This window comes from Rhipicephalus microplus, chromosome 3 (assembly GCF_043290135.1).
Source record: "Rhipicephalus microplus isolate Deutch F79 chromosome 3, USDA_Rmic, whole genome shotgun sequence".
NCBI lineage: Eukaryota > Metazoa > Arthropoda > Arachnida > Ixodida > Ixodidae > Rhipicephalus > Rhipicephalus microplus.
In genome coordinates, this window is record NC_134702.1 from 153,971,580 (window position 1) to 153,985,069 (window position 13,490).

Consider the following 13,490-nt stretch of genomic DNA (forward strand, 5'->3'; position numbering starts at 1 on the left):
ATGACCACTTTAACCGTGCGTTAGATACGTGATAACTGATTCCTTCAGACATTGCTTCAATTAACACACAACAAAGGCTTTGCAACACGTATAATAACACATATGTATGCCCCAAGCTCTGTATGCCTTAAGGGCGCGTTTTCATGAAAAAAAAACAACCGTATGTAAACATTGCTCGCTAAACCGCGGTAGTTGCACTTTTGCTGTCTCTCTCGCCATAACATTTTTTTATAACAGTCTGAATATTTTCTATCCATAGTTTTGTTTCTACGAACGAAGCAAGCCACTTCTTTCATACGCTGAACGAGTGCTGTCTGACTTCATCTTCGAAGCGGAACAACACAGCGTTCTGGTTAGTCGCAGCCTCGTGGTTAACGCATCGTGTGAGTTAGCGGTGCTCTTGCGCCTGATTGTTTCGCAGTACAACTCTCCTCGAATTCATTCTCCGTCCCAGCCGATGTGTTCGCGTACACAGTAAAAATTTTTGCACCCAAAAGGGTGTAAAAAGGGTGCTTTTACGAGAAAGCACCCTTTGCAACACCCTTTAACACCCATAAATGGTCGATTGAAAAAAAAGCACCCTTTTGTTTGGGTGCTTGCCTCGATAGCACCCTAAAATAGGCTCTAAGGGTGCTTTTGTGCCTGAGAAGGGTGTAGGTGCCGATTCATCGGATGAAATATGCAGCATAAGAAGAACACATAATTATAATATTTGGGATTTTACGTCTCAAAAACCTCGATATGATTATGAGGGTCGTCGTAGTGGAAAGCTGCAGCTTTTCACCATTTGGTGTTCTTTAATGAGCGCTCATATCGCACAGTGCAAAGGCTTCCACATTTTCGCCTCCGCCTTAATTCGACTGCCACGGCCGGCATCGAACCCGCGACCTTCGGATTGGCGGCTGAGCAGCGCAGCTACTGCACGAATATGTGGACCTTGCGTTAAATGACGGCCTAATTGACTTAGAATGTGTGAAGGTGCTCTCCGAATACAGCAGAATGTCAGCAGAAGCAAAGCGCGTTTCATCTATAATGGCAATTAACTGCAATCCATGTTACGAAAGCTTTCCTTAGCGTTGGTTATAAGCTACATGTTTGCTGTGGATTATATACAGGAACATAATGTTCGCCCGAGTATGGGTGTGTGTGCGTGAGCCTGCGCATGTGTTCGCGTGTAAGCGCGATTGTGTGTACACCCGTGCATGTGTGCGTGCGCGTGTATGTGCGAGTCCGTGCTTGTGTTAGCGTGCCTGTGCACATGTGTACGCCCATGCATGCGTGCGTTTACGGTCGCGTGTGTGTGTTGCCGTATGTGTGTATACGTGTATGTGTGTGCGCCTGTGAATAAGTATGCGTGTGTATCAGCCCGTGCGCCCTCAAATTTCGTGTGTGTGTGTGCGGGGGGGGGGGGCACTGCTTCATAGTGTTTAAGGTCCCACACCTGTTCAGACTGGGAGTCTATATGGGAGGTGGCTTAAGAAATGGCGGTGGTCAACGCACTGTACACGGACTATTCAGTACATGGAAAACAGCTGCACACTTTCGTACCAAATTATTGCTTACGAACTTGCTGTGGTAGCTGATTAGGTCCGCTGAGGCGCTTCTACGCTCGAAAACGTGGGTTATGACCAATTCACACGGAAAGCCGTCAATGCACTTATGCACAACCATCGTTTATATTAACAACGTTTAACAAGAACGTGCCCTGCCTTTGCTACAGGTGCTTAGCTAGCTCATTGGGCAACCATATGGAATTATGTGCTGATCATGTGGTCAGCAAAAAGTTTGTTATAACAACCTCGGCACGTTTCGTGGTGCGTGACAAGCCTTGTAATAAACATCCGCGACTGTGGATTAATTTGTTCCAGCTTCGACTACGCATTCAGTGTTTGCGGCACCATACGCGGAATAGCCAGACACAGACAATGAGAAAAGAAATTCCTCTGGAAAAAGGTGTGGCGATGCTCTCCCGCTAATGCCACCGAGGACGAAATAATTATTGTTTCTGGCCATTCCATTGTGCACTTCGTTTTCCGCAAGATTTGCTTCACTATTTTTCGCCCACTGCAATCGCATTCCGTCAAAATACTCAAAGAACCCGAGGCTGGTAAAGAATCTGCGTCGCTGTGCGACTGGCTGGGAGGAGAGTTGCCGTTTACAAGGAGTCATTCCGCGCCGAACGACCGTCCGCCGTATGCGCCATAGCGTTTGCCTTTCGGCGCCGCCTTGGCGGGTTTTCGCTCCTCCCCCCCCCCCCCCCCACCGCTCACGCTCACCCCGGCCAGCGTTGCTCCCACAACGGCGGCGTAGATAAGCGAAGAGTTGCGTCACCGAACACCTGCGTGGACAACTGCGGAGGAGGAAGGAGGAGGCACTGGCGCCGCCACGCCACCGCCAGTGCCTCCTCCTTCTCTCTCTCAACGTTGCTCCCTCTGTCTCATCGTCTTTCAAATGCGTTGCGTTGGTCTGGGGTCTTGGTCGCTGTGTGTATTCTAGCGAACAGGCGCATATTCAATGGTGGTCACGCATGACACCGTGTTCGAAGTGACGCTCGGATTAAGGAATATTCATGCAGTGGCGGACACGGACAACGTGGGCCTATTAACGGTGAGTGTACTGTTTTCGTAGGTAGTAATCATACAGCGCTAGCTGGGCGCCTGCAGCAGCTCTGCCGAAGTAGGCTGCCAGCCATTTACAACAGCATGCGTTCGCGGGCCTGTTGCAGATGCCCGATTAAACGTGTGACTTAACGAGTTCACACTGCTATGCGCGATGTTGTGTAAGTGCCTGCATCACTCATACAGTGAGTGATGTGATCACTTAACAAGGGCGGGATTAGTTGCTGATCGCACATTGTCTCTACAGTGAACAAAGTGATTGATATTGTTTTAAGATGTGCTTTGGGCTACATCGTAATAACAATTCTATTATTACTCAAATGTGCAACGTGCTTCTGTAGGTGTAAGCGTAAAAAAAGAAAGAAAAAGCAAAAATTATGTACAGAGGCGCACTGTACGAAATGGCTTTTTTTTTGCTTAAAGATGGTATAGTTGGAGGTGCTGATATGCCGCGATGCTCCCAGCACGTGCGCCTCGGTCTTTTAAGCTATTTAGGACAAGTGCCACCAGCAACAGGGAAAGATCTAGCAGACTTGCAAAAACGCGTTGTTGTGGCCATCGCCGTGTGTTGTTTTCCCTCGTTTCTGTTTGCTGTTTTCGTGCTTCGCTTTCATCTGCGATAATGTTCGGCGTTATAACAGAATCGAGAGAGTATACGTGACTGTTGGAGCTATGTGCGGTTGCTCTAGCATAAGCCATGGCTGCTGCAACGTAGTCGGCGTCCGCGCGCGTTGCCGCGTTCGAGCGCTCTTACTTGCGTGATTGTGTTTAACTGAGTATTTAGGCACGGGTTACGTTTGTAAATCCCATAGTCAATAATCGCTAACAGCGTGCCCCTGATTGCCATCAGAGGATGGGCTTGGTTGTCGAAATATGCCAGACGCTTTTTCTGAAAGCAAGCTTTGAAATTTTTTTTTTAAAGAAGTGCTTTAATACGTGCAAGGCAGTGCCTATTGCAGGCCCGCAACTCTTTAAAAACTGGACGAGCTATCACATCTTTTATCAAATTACAATGAATTAAGAAGATTGAATTATAGATGACGAATTTCTGTGCTAGATTAGGTGCACAAAACACATGTTCGCAGCCCTACGTCTAGAAAGCAGGCAAATAGGAAGCACAGCGTCAAATTTGGATTAGATTCCATTGACGGAGCGTCTTGTGAGGGTAGAAAGAACGAGAAAATTGTTCATTTTTGAAGCCCTTATAGACGCAGTCAGAATTGCACTGATTGGTGACTTGTAATAATTCCTCAGATTGTTAGAGGCGTGATTAAAGTCAGTAAATCTTTAACTTTTTTTGCAGACCTCTTCGCTAGTGCCACGCCCAAGATCATTTGTTCTCATGTAAAAGAGAAAGCAGAGATGTCTTCACTGTTTGTACATGAAGAGGTGAGTTTCTTGTGCATTTTGATTAATGTTACATGTTCTGAGCGTTGTACTTTAGGAATTGTTTTTCACACTGGCTCACTACCCTATAAGGAATTTGATTCTTAGGTGAGTTCAGGCTTTCGTAAGTGCCATTTTCGAGCTGTAGTCTTACACTTCACCTCATTTCGGGAATTTGCTGTATGCTGGAAAACTCTTATCTTTATCATACGAAATTATTAGAATGTATGGGTTGTATGCTTCGAGTTCAGTGTAATGTCAATTACACGCCATTTCGAAGGATATACACTACACATTCTTTATATATGGTGCTGCCAGAACAGCACGAACATCCTTTTAAGAGAAGTCATATTTGCTCTTATTACAGGATGAGAGGGTGCCGCTGACGTCCTGCGTAGTCTACCCCCCGGCCCCAGTCTAGAGCAAGCCTACTTCCTGAACCTCCACATGGATAACCGAAACATCTTTCGTGTCAGTAATGACGAAGAAGGAGTGACAGCACTGATGAGTTGATTTTTTTTTATTTTCAACATTGTCTACGACCGCAAGGCCTTTAACAACCACCGTGATTGAGCGGATTTTTCTCGGCGTGAGTTTGGAGTTTATCAAAGAAGTTGTTCAGGCAGTACGACGCTGAAAATTTTAGTGTCACAATGCCTGAACAACTTTTTCTAGTGTGGTCATGGTAGATGAACAAACATTGTTATTTGTGTAAGTTATTTTGCTTAAATATAACTGGACCATTCCATGCCAAACGTCCCAGCCACTTTGGCGACCATCTGAATTGTATTTGAAAAAAAAAGTGCTGACTTACTGCGTTGAAAACAGTGAACTGCTAGAATATTTCAGCGAGAAAAAAAGTTTTGTTCATGTGGCTGGCTTATAACTTCCTGGCATAATGCCGTCTGTGTGCTGTTTGTGGAAAATTTTGTTTTAAAACTACCGCTTATTTTTTCTAAAGCAAATTCGGTCTACCTGTTAAGTAAATGTGCTTCTGTAAGGTATTTGAAGCTCAATAGTAATAGTGCAATTTTTTAGCCACATTCGCTTCCAAGAATAAAGCCAAAATGTGTTATGTTTGCATTTTTTATTGCAATATTGCACTTTGTATGAATATCTGAGCAGTGAATATTTACTCCACAGAAGGTATATTTTGAGGAAAAAAATATCTTTAGACCTCTCAAGCTGCTGAAATATACGAGAAAATATCACGAATTTCACAAAATTGTGATTTTTGTCCGTATTGAGATGCAATTTGCTCCATGTTGTGACACAATGAAAACTCATTATTATACCTAAATTGTAAGAAAACGAAATTCTTTCTGTAATAAAAATCTTATCGCAAAAAGGACAGGAAAGAGCGCTGTCAACTGAATTTTATTGAAGGTGATACGAGCGTTCTTATACTGAGCACAAGACCAGGGCTCATCTGCAACAACACATGTGTGACCATGACAAAATAAGTTTAACCGAGAAAAGAATACTCTTTTTCGGAAAAGATAAGTGAAGGTGTACTGATGATTGATCCTTGGCCTTCCTGATAAAGAGTTCTAAAATCTCTCATTTTTCTGCTTGCTTTTTTTTCAAAAACCGTGTTTTATGAAACCTAGGACTACACTTACATTCTTTACGGTGTCCGGCCATGAGACTACTATAGCTCTTCTTAACATTTAAAGCATGCCGTCTTGCTTGATCATTGAAGCATTGCCCAGTTTGTCCTGTTTACTTTTCCACATGTTAGCGGTATCTTATACACATTAGATTGGCATTCAGTAAACCTATTATAGTGACGAATGGTGCAAGATTGACTATTCCTGTTGCTGTAAGTACATGCACTTTTGAAAGCTTGCAAGGGGTGGAAAACAACAATGTCATATCTGCTGGCTCTTTTCCTAAAATTGTGAGACACCTTATGTACGTAGTACCGTGTGACATGCAAAGGTGATTGGTCATTCTCTTTTTCTTTTGGTCCTGCTTCCTTTAACTTTACTTTCTGCAGGAGGGTTTCACAAACAAGTGTGATGATGCTGTTGGGGTATTGGCTGGTGCTATCAGCCGAGGAGTGCTAAGAATGTTCTGCCTTTTGATAGTGGGCATTCAAAATTAGTAGAAAGAGGAATTGATACCTCATGTACTCAGGCCACCCTTCAGAAGTCATGTTAGCACAAGGGTGAGGTCAGGTTTAAAAACCAGATTAAAAGACTAAAAGATGCTGGGTATCCCAACAGAATCATCACACCCGTTTGCAAAACCCTCCTGCAGAAAGTAAAGTTAGACAGGACCAACAAAAAACAATGACCAAAACCTTTGCATGTTATACCACATCATGTGTCTCACAATTAAAAAAATAGCCAGCACATATGATATTAGCGTGTTGTTTTCCACCCCTTGCAAGCTTTCAAAAGTGTGCGTACTAAACAGCAACAGGAATAGTCAATCTTGCCCCATTCGTCACGAGAATAGGTTTACTTAATGCCAATTTAATGTTTGTAGAAGTATTTTTTATCAGGTAAACCAATGATCAGTGCATCACTACACGTTCACTTATCCTTTCCGAGAGGGAGTATTCTTTTCACGGTTAAAGATTATTTTGTAGTGCTCACACGTGTCGTCGCGCATGAACACGGTTCTTGTACTCCGTATAAAAGCGCTCGTAGCACATTCATTAAATTCAGTTGACAGTCGGTGCTCTTTCCTGTCCTCTCTGTCTCTTCCGAAAGTTGTCGCGCTGTGACTAGCACACAACCACGATGAACCAACTCTCCCAAATTAAGCTCTTGTTACGTAACACGTAGACCGAGTTTCGTATGAAAAGAAGGAGCGGTGCTTTTAAAATAAAATTTTCCGAAACTTAACCGACCACAGGCATTAACCCTACGCCTATTACAGACACAAACGTACCCAAACCTTGCCACGCTTCACGTTTATTATCCCGATGCATACCCCAGCGACACATGCCCATCATGTGGACACACAGCGACACTCCAACACATGCTCTGGGAGTGTAGAACAACTCCTCCCGACTCTACCTCAAGCAAGTGGGAGAGGTCCCTCAGGAGCTCACTTCTCGCCGACCAGCGATGGGCCGTCCAGCAGGCCCACGAAGCGGCCGCCAGGTACTCCCTGTCGGTCCCTACGTGGGAGACGCCCGCTACGCGCTAAGCGCGTCCTGCAGGACCGAAATAAAGTTTTTTCATTCCATTCACATACAACACCTAGACGGCATTCCAGAAAGTTCAGAAGGCAGCCACGTGACCAAAGATTTTTCCTCTCCTAAATATTCCAGAAATTCACTATTTTCAATGCAGCACGAGTTTTTCGAATACATTTGAGATGGTTGCCAAAATGGCTGGGACATTTGGCATAAAGTGACCCAGCTGTGTCATTAGCCTTAATTATGCATTACCTCTTTTGTTTTTTGTGTGTTTTGACTCAGTTTTGTGTTCGTTTTTAGCTTATTGTGTTTCTGATCATTGTATTGGTTTCTTAAGTATTCGCTAAAGTTATATGTGCAAAAACCCGTATATGTTTGCATGTACATCATTTCTCATAACCAATTGTTATACATCCAGGAATACAAAGCTTAATCCACTGTGATTATATACATTTGAAAACACTATCCATATATATTTTTGTGTGCATCACTTCTTGGGAACGATTGTGTACATGAAGGCATATATAGTGAAATCATGGTGATTGTATATATTTGAAAGAATCATAAGTATATATATGCTTGTATTTCATTCCTATTAACCGATTGTGTACATGAAGGAGTATTAAACTGGAAACCACTGGGATTGTAGATACTTGAAAGAATTATAGGGATATATTAGCGTATATTTCATTTGTAGTCTCTATGTACTTGACGCATATCCTAAACTGAAACCAGTGTAATTGTATGTTGCAAAGAATTGTCAATGAAGTGAAACTGAATAAATATAATAAACATTTGAGGTGTTGCATGTGTAGTGTACGTATACGTGAACGTATATCTGGTGAAAAAGTTGTGTGGCAGAAGAAAAGTTTGTTTTATTTGCCTATTAAATAAACGCAATATGCAAGGGCAGCAAGGCTTCATTTTCTGTAACGCGCATTATGCATATACTGTGAAGTATATATAGATCCAGCACAAGTTCATACACAATGGCACGCGTTTATATTTTTGCCCAGACGCAATGAATGGAGCTCGACAGGTGGCGCACCATTGATAATGAGGACCACTTTCTTCAAGTAGTGTGTAATCAGTGCATGCTGATATCTATTAGTGCAGTCTAAAAGAATACTGGCACCCCTGCCATGGGCACTCAACACCCTTGTGCACCCTTCTCGCACCCTCCTCAGAGGGTGCTAAAAAAGTGATGGACATCGAAGGCACCCTTCCTTAAGGGTGTTTTTTTAACACCCTACAGTTTTTTTACATGTACACCCTATTCTAAGGGTGCATGAAAAAGCACCCTTTTTGGAAGGTGCTGAATTAACACCCTTAGGGTGTCGTCCACGGGACAAGCTCATTTACACCCTTCTGGGTGTAAAAATTTTTACTGTGTAGTAATTCGCCATGCGGGCCCGTATGCGGTGTGCTCCTCTATACAACGGTTGTTCGGAGAAACGCTCGGAGGGTAAGTAGAACGTTGAAAAGAAAACAAAGACACACAGAAGGTAATATAAGACATGCAAAAACGCTCTCAAACGCGAGAACTCGCCGGCATCGAAAATGCATGAGAAAGGCCGCACGCACATCAACGGTGGAAGCCTTTTTTTTTATTCTCTTCTTTTTTAGGTCTCTTGGTCGTGTCCGACATGTTCGCCAGTAGATAGCTCCCTCGTTCCATTTGATGGTTCTTTGTTTCGCTTACGTCTCGTTTATTTATTTTTATTTTTTTATTACACTCGGTTGCGCACCTCATCTGCTGCTATTCTCTTCTGTGTTTTATTTTTCCTTTTCACTGCTGCGAGCAACGCGACTCAATTACTGCAGCTCCATGCTGTCCACGCACTACGGTTTGTCTCGGAAACTTGTATAAGCTTCCTTTCACCCCCCCCTCCCCCCATACTCGTTGTACACTCGTTCTACTCGGTGACAGCGCGCACTCAAGTACGACAGCGCGGCCGAGAGGCCACTTCGTTTGTGGTCCGAGCGTAATTCTATGTGGGTCTGTAAAAATGGCCAAGATGAAGAGCTGTTCATTTCGAGCGCGACATGTCGAGTTAGTAGTACTCCTCTCCGCTTCCACACCGACACGGGCCCCGCTTACTTCTTCACGCAGAACATGTCTTCGCAGTGCGCGGAAAGAAAGTAAAAAGAACTGACTAGTACGACTGCGATTCCGCAGTCGAGCACTGCCCGCTTAAAGCGCCCCCTGGCGTCTCTCGACTCCCGGAATTGGCTGCCGACGCGAAGGAGCGAAACAGAGCTCGCGAGAGCGGCGCCATCAATATTAGAGCAGCAGTCGACGAGGACCAAGTCGTTCTGGGAGGGGGGGGGATGAACAAGTGCGCTGAAGAGCAGTCTATGCGTTGTACATAGGAGGCCTAACAACTCTTGTCTTTATGTATACGCGGCCGCTGTTCTCATACGCACGTCCCATGCATTATGCACGGCTCGATGCGCTTTCTCCGCTGTCTGCAGAACTTCGTTCGAGCCGTGGAGTTTTCTTTTTCTCGAGACTTGGTTTTCTATCTTTATCTGGACCTCCTTATACAGCATCCCCTGCGTGCGTTCTATTGTACAAAAAAAAGTGAAGCGAGTGCGCATGTGCGGTCTGGTGTAACGCGACAACAGGGACGATGACAGCGATCCAGTTATACGAGGCGACCACCGTGACAGTGCTTGTGTACAATGATTTTTTTCTATTATTTTTTATGCGACACCAGAAATGCAAGGGCCTCCTATGTGTGGCTGCATGATGAAGTCAACAAGAAACAAATCAAGTAGGATTCTTTCGGAGTTGCGCGTTTCTGTGCGAGATGGAGCGTAAGTTCTGCGAGTGTACGTATATATAAAGTGTCCCACTTCAATGGAGCCAGGACCGAGACGACACTCATCTCTGGCGACAAGCACTCCTAGCGGTGCTTGAGATCGGGACGAAAAAATAAAGTCCAACAAATATATGGGGAGGGAGAAAGCACGCTGTGATGGCCGGTCGTTGTTTACAGCTGCCGCGAGGTAGTTCTTTGGCCAACTTCACAGATCGAAGTGGCTCACAGCTAAAAGTTAAACCAAAAAAAAATGCTAGAGAACGACATGAGAAGACAATGAAGCGAACAGTGTTCTAGCGGAGACGAGGATAATTCGAGGATGATTACGAGCGACCCCCCACCAGTGGGGCTTGTACTTGTTTTGTTTTTTTAACATACATATATTAATAGGCTCCGAAACGTCGTTGTCGACGCTCGTGTCGTCCGCTATTCCGTCTCGCGTCGTCTGCTCGAACGAAGAAGCGCGCGTCGTCTGCGCAGGCAACGCAACGACGACTTGTTTATTTTCCTTTCGTTTTAATCGCGTCTTTTGTGTGTCCGATTCGCTTCCCTCTTTCGTGTCCTATCCGTTTCGCTTTGATGCTCTGCCGTTCCGTCAATTTTTTTTTCTAATTTTTCGCGTGCTTTTTTTTTTTCATTTATCTTTCGGCGGAGTTCTTGTGCCACGCCGCTTCGCTTGCCTTCCACGAGTCGTTAATAGCTTTTTTTTAACTCTTGCGGTAAATTCAGAACGCCGGTTATACGTACAGTGCTTCGTTGCATTTATTTATTTTATCTTTCATACGCCGGTTGTCATTACAAACGCGACGCCAGAAACGTGCTTCGCGTTGGTTGCGTCGCGTGGCTGCCACCCGCCGACGACAACTTCGAGGTGCGTTCCGCATTCTTCCAACTGATTGGAAAACTTGGAAAGAAGTGGTGACGCCCCGAAGAAGAAGAGTGGGATCCTGTCGTCATTGTTTTTCGTTATTGCGTCGAAAAAGATGGATCGAGGACGCACCACCAAGATGGCATCGTGGCTTCGACCTCGACCGGTCGAGACCGGCTGCCATGCACGTGATCGAGCGAGCACTATAGGAAAAGGTAAAACAAAGCATGGCAGCTGGTCGCACCAAGTTCCAGACCTGATGCGTGACTGGGGAAGTAACGAAAGAATGACAGCAGGCATGTGCCCATTGTAGTATTTGGCATTTTTTCGGTGCTGAGCGTCCGCTCCTACATTTTGGTGCGATGCGTTGCGCATGGTCTCAATTGTCCAGATAAACTCCGGCGTTCATGTATTGCGGCGCTATCGAATGCGTTGAATCTAACATGCAGGGTAAATATATGTAGTAATTGGCTTTCAAATAAGGAACGTATGAGTGGCAAAGGGTTGAGGAGCATCATCAACATTGATTGATCGATATGTGGGGTTTAACGTCCCAAAACCACTATATGATTAAGAGAGACGCCGTAGTGGGGGGCTCCGGAAATTTCGACCACCTGGGGTTCTTTAACGTGCTCCCAAATCTGAGTACATGGGCCTACAACATTTCCGCCTCCATCGGAAATGCAGCAGCCGCAGCCGGGATTAGATCCCGCAACCTGCGGGTCAGCAGCCGAGTACCTTAGCCACTAGACCACCGCGGCGGGGCGAGCATCATCAACATTGCTGTCTCATATCTTCGCGACTGTGATTGTCTTTTGGTTGTTGTCCCATAGCACCATAACATTGTCGCTGAACTGATCTTGCACGATCAGTCTAGAGAATGTCTTTCAGCGTGACGTCACGGTTGGGAGTGTCGTCACTTGCCACGTCATTGGCCGATATAGTTACCTATACAGAAGCGTTACCAACAACAACAAAAAACTGTTTTTTACGAAAAAAAAAGATATCAGATCTTAAGCACTTTGGGCATCTATGCAACTCAAAGCAGCTAGCAAGGAGTAAATCATCTTGAAAATGACATCTATGTCTTCATTTGCATGTTGGGACCTGTCATTTATGTTCAGTCACGTCACGTCACGCAATACCAGTTTCGGTGTATATCGATACAGCGAACTGGCCGCGAGCGCACTATGAGTGTGTAATGCAGTACATAACATGCATATCACGATGTTCATGTTCCCCCTTCCATGTATTTTCGTCATACAGTCACAACGAACAGTATTCATGCTTTGGGGTATGTCAAGCTAGCCGACCAGTCGCGAGCGCAACATGAGCGTGGCATGTACACCATGTCATTTTTGACATCCATACCGTGATTTTCTTGCTACCACGTGTGATTTCTGTGGGCCATTCATAAATGTGTTTCATAATTCATAATAAAGACCACTTTTATATATATATATATATATATAGTTAAAGACCACGAGGTCCTCGAAACCATTTCCCGTAAATGAGGCTGTGCATGACGTTCATGTAATAATTTGCACGTTCGTACTTCTCACTTATGCTCGTCATACACTCTTGTCACGCCATAAGGATTTTCGTATATGTCAAGCTAACGAAACAGCCCCATGCAAGAGCACCAAGGCCACTTTTACTTCTTGACGTTTACATTACAGTTACTTCTAATACCATTCCCAATACTTTCCCTGGCATGATTGTTTGTAAGTTCTCATTGATACTGTGTCTAACAAAGAAAACAAGCCCTTAAGGTTTACGCTTTCCTTCAAGCCCATGGCATGTCTTGCCGTTCATAACGAATACCTATGTCATGGCTTTCGTTATTTGACCTATTATATATGTTCGTCATGCAGTCATGTTATGGCACATCAGGTTTTGTAAACATCTCATAAACGATATGGCCAGGAGAGCACAAATTTTTAGGCGGCTAGATAGATAGATGATACGCTGGAAGTTGCAGAAGCTGGCTAAGAAATGCTTCGCCATCATGGTGTGACCAAATTTAACAGCAGTAGTTGCACCAATGCTTGTTGGTGGACTTTCATGTGCCCGACTTTTCAACCAATTAGGTCATGGGCTGAAAAAAGTATGTTGTGGATCACTACCTTAAATTTTCATAACTACGAGAGTGCTTTTTAAAATCTCTTCCCTGTAAGGATGGGGCCAATGCAGTAAATTCTACTAATGTTCGCTGAGTACGCCAGATTTCTTCGTTGCCGCAAGAATTTCGTTCTTTAGGGTTTTCGTTATTGCGAGGTTAAACTGTGTATCGTCCCGTTGTATGAAGAGGGAAGAGTGGAAGACCCCCTTATTTGTACTTAGCGTACAGCCGTTTGTTCGGCGAACTTGTGTCGGGCAAAAAAGTGGGGTAAAACTCAAACCACAATTCCAGTGGCTAATGCAACTTTCCGTCTTTGGAATAGGATTTCACGATTGAAGACAAAAAGTACATAATGATGTTGGTATCAGCGAAGTTTGCAGAATGAATCTCGGTGTTCGCGTTTATTTGCGAGCTGTAAAAATGATTTGTACGTATCAAGGAATCTGATTACACTTTCACTCTTCCCTATATAGTATATTTCGTAGTGCTTTTTTTACCACATTTAAATCTCGTGACT

At 44.4% G+C, this 13,490-nt stretch overlaps 1 long non-coding RNA gene across 1 annotated transcript; it reads left to right on the top strand.

The window, feature by feature from the left end:
* Positions 1–2,436: 2,436 nt before the first annotated feature.
* LOC142803971 (uncharacterized) lies at positions 2,437–5,313 on the top strand. Its single transcript, XR_012894393.1, has 3 exons — positions 2,437–2,607; positions 3,922–4,007; positions 4,372–5,313. It is a non-coding gene; the product is annotated as an uncharacterized LOC142803971 (long non-coding RNA).
* Positions 5,314–13,490: the final 8,177 nt, after the last annotated feature.